General features: G+C 40.5%; 1 non-coding gene across 1 annotated transcript; it reads right to left on the bottom strand.

Moving 5' to 3' along the window:
• Nucleotides 1-249: 249 nt before the first annotated feature.
• On the bottom strand, nucleotides 250-322 carry TRNAG-UCC. The gene has a single exon. It is a non-coding gene; the product is annotated as a tRNA-Gly (tRNA).
• Between the last annotated feature and the right edge of the window lie 5,249 nt (nucleotides 323-5,571).

Below are 5,571 nucleotides of genomic sequence, written 5' to 3'. Positions count from 1 at the left end.
AAAATCTCAGAGCAGAGTAATTTCTAAGTATTCAAAGCCACTTCTCTATTGCCAGAAAAATGGAAACTCCAGGTCTATAAGTATTGAATAATATACATTTTTTTATCTTACTCAAATAGATCTAACTCTAGAGAACTAACTGCAAACATTAGTTCTTCTACAAAGAACTAACTGCAAACCTTAGTTCTTTTACAAAGATTTAAAAGGTTATGTTTTTCTTATTGTGCCCTGCACCATGTGGGATCCTTGTTCCCTGACCAGGGATCAAACCTGGGCTCCCTGCATTGGAAGTGCAGAATCTTACCCACTGGACCACCAGGGAAGTCTGAAGTCTACATTTTATGTATGAAAAGTGTTGGGGGCCAGAGTGAGGTACTCCGCCCGTGACAAAGGTCATGAGGAAGGAGGCTCGACATACGCAAAGGCGGGATCGAGCCTCAGGAGTCCCCCTGGAACTCCTCGAGCATCTACCCCCATAACCAGAGCCTGCCTACTTTACTACTTTGTGCTCTTACCTACACCTCTGACTTTACGGGGGGCTGTCCCCCACCACCTCTTTCGGAGAAGGAGTTAACCTAGAGCTCCAGTCAATAAAAACTCTTGAGTGTGACAAGAGTGTTTTAACCTACAAACTCCTCTGAAGGTTCTCTAGCCTGCCTGACAGGCTTGTCCGGCCACATGTGATTGTTCACAGCCTCCCAACCGTGAGAGGCACGAGATGCTTTAAACCTTCTAAAAACAGGTTCCTTAGAAAAGTTAGAAAACTATTAGTATAAGTATAATGGGCTAATTAGAAAATGTGTTGGTGAAGGGTTTTTCATTTGTTGAGCCCATGTTTGTTGTTAAGTCTCCATATCCCCTGCCCTTACACACATTAATGAATATATAGAATTAACCTTTGATATTAATCATGTTAGACCTTAGGCTAAGTAAATTCTTTCCTTAACTAAAACCCACTACACCCTCACCCTGTAGGAATGTAACTTTATTTGGGTGGCGTCTGTTTTGAGAATAATCAACCCTGGAGAAATAAGTGTCCTGATTGACTGACCGCTGTCACAAGGAGAGGGTCGTAAATTGTCAGCAGGCCCCCCTGGCCAGAAGATGATGTAACACCCCTAAGACCTCTGTATACATTTGTGTGAAGCACCTGACTTTAATAAAAGTCAGGACTGCTGTCCCCACGTGACTTTTGTATAACATCTCAGTGTATAAAAACAGACCCTGGAAAATAAAGAATTGGGATCAGTTTCTCGAAATACTGGTCTCCCCATGTCGCTCTCTCTCTCACTCTGGCTGAGTCTCCATCTGGAGCGCGGAACCCACCATGCTTACTAATTATGCCTGGGCTTCTAAGATCCGACCAGGGAGGCCTCAGTGTCTCCTCTCCTTCGGGAGAACGGAAGGACGCCTGCGGCCTACGTAAGTGGTGCAAACTTCTTGTCTTGAAGTTTTATTGGTCTCCCGCGTAAACCAAGCTACTCAGCCTCTTTTCTCCACTGAATTTTCCTACTGAGCTATCCTCATTCTATTACTCTTTATATCCTTAATTAATGTTTAATTAAGCTATCGTATCCTGATCCTCGCCTATGCCGTCTCTCCTTCGAATACCCTGGATCAGCCGGGGCTGGTCCCCGGCAGAAAAGAAATCCAATCACTTCTCACTGGAGATGAACAAAATACCAGCATACTAAAGCAGAGAATGAAAGAAGAGCCATCACTTGGGAAAAGATGACAGTGACCTGTGGAAGGAGGCAGAGGAGATTTAACAAATCAGATCAGTTCTATCTTAACTACCAAGATTCCAAAATTAATCTAGACATATATTTCTGAACTCATCTTCAGTAGGATTTAATCTCTGCTCCCCTATATTTTCACTTGATTGGGACATTATTGTCAGAACATAATAGTCTCATCTGATAAACTATGTTTTAATTATGTCATCATAGACTGTTGGAAAAGATTTGCTACTCTGCTTTAGTCACATTCAAATAACTGCCAGTAGTATTTAATATACTGTAAATATTTCAGATCATAACCTTACCCAAATAATCCTTATGCAGCCAGGGAGAGAAGACCATCACCGAACCATGCTGTGCATATATCAAATGCCTTGATAGAGTAATAATGGCCTATTAATCAGAGCACAGGCTAAATGGGCCCACCACCTGTTCTACATCAACATTAGTATTCTGATAAACTCTTTAAAGAAAGAGAAATGTCACTACCATCCCACACGAACTCGAGCTTCCAGAATGAAAGACACTAGGTCAGTTTTCATCTATTTCCATATAGTAATAACAGTCACAGATTTAAACAACTTGAATCTAAACCTAAGTACTAAAATAAATCATGGGCTCCCAGCATTAAAATATTCAGTCCTGTTTTTTAAAAACTAAATCTTTGAATGTTTACATCAGCTAGACAGTGTACAGTTTACTGACCTGTGCCTTACTGTGAACATACAGTCAACTATGACCAGTTTTAATCTTTAAAATTTCTCCTGAGAGAAGATTTTTGGGTCCTTGAATGCTAATGGGAAAGATATTATACTTAACACACACAGTATTAACAACATTTAAGAACTTTCTTTATAGCTATAATAAAGAAACTAATATTTTATTGTTGTAAAAGACTAATTCATGTCTTCAGCTGTGAACATGAACACATAGCATCCCTCCATCCATACAAATGATTCTATCTGGATATCCGTGCGGCAAGTAATTCATCCAAAGGTTAAATGGGTTTAAACTTTCAAAAGAAGGATATAGATTTACTCCCTGCATACCTCCTTGATGTTTTAATTATTATTTATACTTATTGAGCAGTATATATTTAGTGGGACTGAGAATTCAGAATTAGGAGCTATGATCTGAAATCTAAAGTTTCTGGATCTGCTTAAAAGTCATAGAATTCCAAATTTGGAGGAAATTCAAGTCTAACTACCTCACTTTAAAGGCACACACACACACACACACACACACACACACGTGTGTGTGTGCATGCTCACTCAGTCATGTCTGACTCTTCACAACCCCATAGGCTATAGCCCTCCAGGCTCCTCTATCCTTGGCATTTCCCAAGCAAGAATACTGGAGTGGGTTGTCATTTCCTTCTCCAGGGGATCTTCCCAATCTAGGGATTGAACTCACATCTCTTGCATCTCCTGAATTGCCACCTGGGATGCCTAAATCAGGGAATTAACTGATTTTCCCAATATCCTACAGCTAGCAAGTTCAGTGAGGAACTGAACCCAGGCCTTCTGGCTTTTTCCACTAAGGGAAATAAATTCCTCAATATATGCAGATAACAAAACTATCTCCAAAATTCTTTCTAGTCTAACTTCCTAGGCTCTCTGGATAGGTTAAAATCTAGATGGTTCACTACCCTACTAAACACAAGTAGGCCTTCCACTTTCTGACTGGAACTGACAGCAACACTCTATCAATCTGAGTTCTTGGTTGAAAACAACAAAAGACTTCAGCTAATTTAAGAAGGAAAACAATTTTTTAAGGATTTCTGGGTAGTTTCTAGAATCACCAGTAAAACGTGGAGAAACAGGTTAGGAAAACAGACAGAAACAAGGGAAGTCTGATAGCAGCCAAGACCAAAACAAAAATGAGGTCTTAGACCAGACTGGTGGGGACAACAGCAGAGCAACGCCTACACTCTGGACCTGTGTGTTTCTGCCCCTGCTGCACTGGATTACCTACTGGCTTTGGTTATTTGCTTCAAGAACCCCAAAATAGTGAAAGTGAGGCCCTAGCTATGTGACTGGTTGAAGAACACACATCTGGTCTTTTCAGTTTTTCCCATGGAGATTTGCCACAGGAATTCCCTATATACTGGAAGGGGTCGGGCTTCCCAGGTGGCGCTAGTGGTAAAGAACCTGCCTGTCCGTGCAGGAGACCTAACACAAGCAGGTTTGATTCCTGGGTCGGGAAGATCCCCTGAAGGAGGGCATGGCAACCCACTACAGTATTCTTGCCTGGAGAATCCCATGTTCGGAGAAACCTGATGGACAACAGTCCCTAGAGTCACATACAGTCAGACACGACTGAAGCGACTTAGTACACACAGCACACACAGGAAGGGGTCAGGGAAGCTAACCAGCTCGCTAGACGACAGACTGATAGACACCAATAAACTCTTGTTCACAACAAGTGATGTATTTGAGAAACTTAGAGAAACACATCCAAGTTTACAAAAATTCAGGCACTCTAAAAGTGACTGAAAATGATCACTACACAATATTCCAACTAATCTCAAGAATTTAATAATAGTGTAGAGCCAACTTTAGCATTGCTTTCATATCCTTCTCTTTGTGACCCCATGGACTGCAGCACACTTCACTGTCTCCTGGAGTCTGCTCAAACTAATGTCCATTGAGTCAGTGATGCTATCCAACCATCTCATCCTTTGTCATCCCCTTCTTCTCTTGTCCTCAATCTTTCCCAGCATCAGGGTCGTCCCCATTAGTCAGCTCTTCCCATCAGGTAGACAAAGTGTTGGAGCTTCAGCTTCAACATCAGTCCTTCCAGTGAATATTCAGGGGTGATTTCCTATAGAATTGACTGGTTTGATCTCCTTGTAGTCCACAGGACTCTCAAGAATCATCTCCAGCACCACTTTAGCATGGTACATATAATATATCTAGGAGGATCCACATTATAACATTATCTTTGGTAAGAAATGAGTAATTTTTACAAATTTACTCTTAACTAGAGCTTTAAAATTTTTCTGCCACTTGTATGCACTTATGTACATTATGTGTATAACAATTTCTTATCAAAATAATAATTCTAATTCTACTGGTAATTTTAAATGATTCCAGAGACTTAAACAACATATGACGCTTTCTAAGAAAACACATATAGCTTATTATGACATAAACAAACAAAAAACACTTTTAAATGCTAATTTTATTTTTGCAGTTGATTTAGAAACAAAGATTCACATTTTTCCACAAATAATTTCTTTAAAGAGTGGAATCTTTTAAATTACTTTTAAAGGAAGGGGACATGGTTCTGGTTAAGAGGGGATTTTGCCTGTCAAAACACCCTATATTCTTCTCTTTACTTCATACATTTCCTTTCCGGGCAAGCTTTATGGCCCTCAATTGCAGTTGTTTATAACTTTCTACTGCTCTTACTCTTGGAGGGTTAATATATAACATTTGGATTTTTTGGCACTCTTTCTTTCCCTTCCTCAAATACCCAAGCCTCTACCCCTTAATTTTGGTAGTCAATTTTGTGCCCAGTCACTATTTATAGCTGGAAACAACCCCAGATTTGGGCAGCTGGTCTGGTTTGGAGATCTATAATCTCATTTAGTTTTACTACTTATGACTCTAGGCCGTAAACACTAAGGGAATGTATGTGAACTAAGATGTTTAATAAGCATGAAGTATATATGTACAAGGGGCTTTCCTGCAGCTCAGACAGTAAAGAATCTGCCCGCCATGCAGAAGACCCAGATTTGATCCCTGGGTTGGGAAGATCCCCTGGAAAAGGGAATGGAAACCCACTCCAGTATTCTTGCCTGGAGAATCCTATGGACAGAGAAGCCTGG

Source organism: Bos indicus x Bos taurus, chromosome 1 (assembly GCF_003369695.1).
Source record: "Bos indicus x Bos taurus breed Angus x Brahman F1 hybrid chromosome 1, Bos_hybrid_MaternalHap_v2.0, whole genome shotgun sequence".
Classification (NCBI taxonomy): Eukaryota; Metazoa; Chordata; class Mammalia; order Artiodactyla; family Bovidae; genus Bos; species Bos indicus x Bos taurus.
Note: the sequence above shows the minus strand (reverse complement) of the source record. Positions and strands in the feature narration are given on the sequence as shown.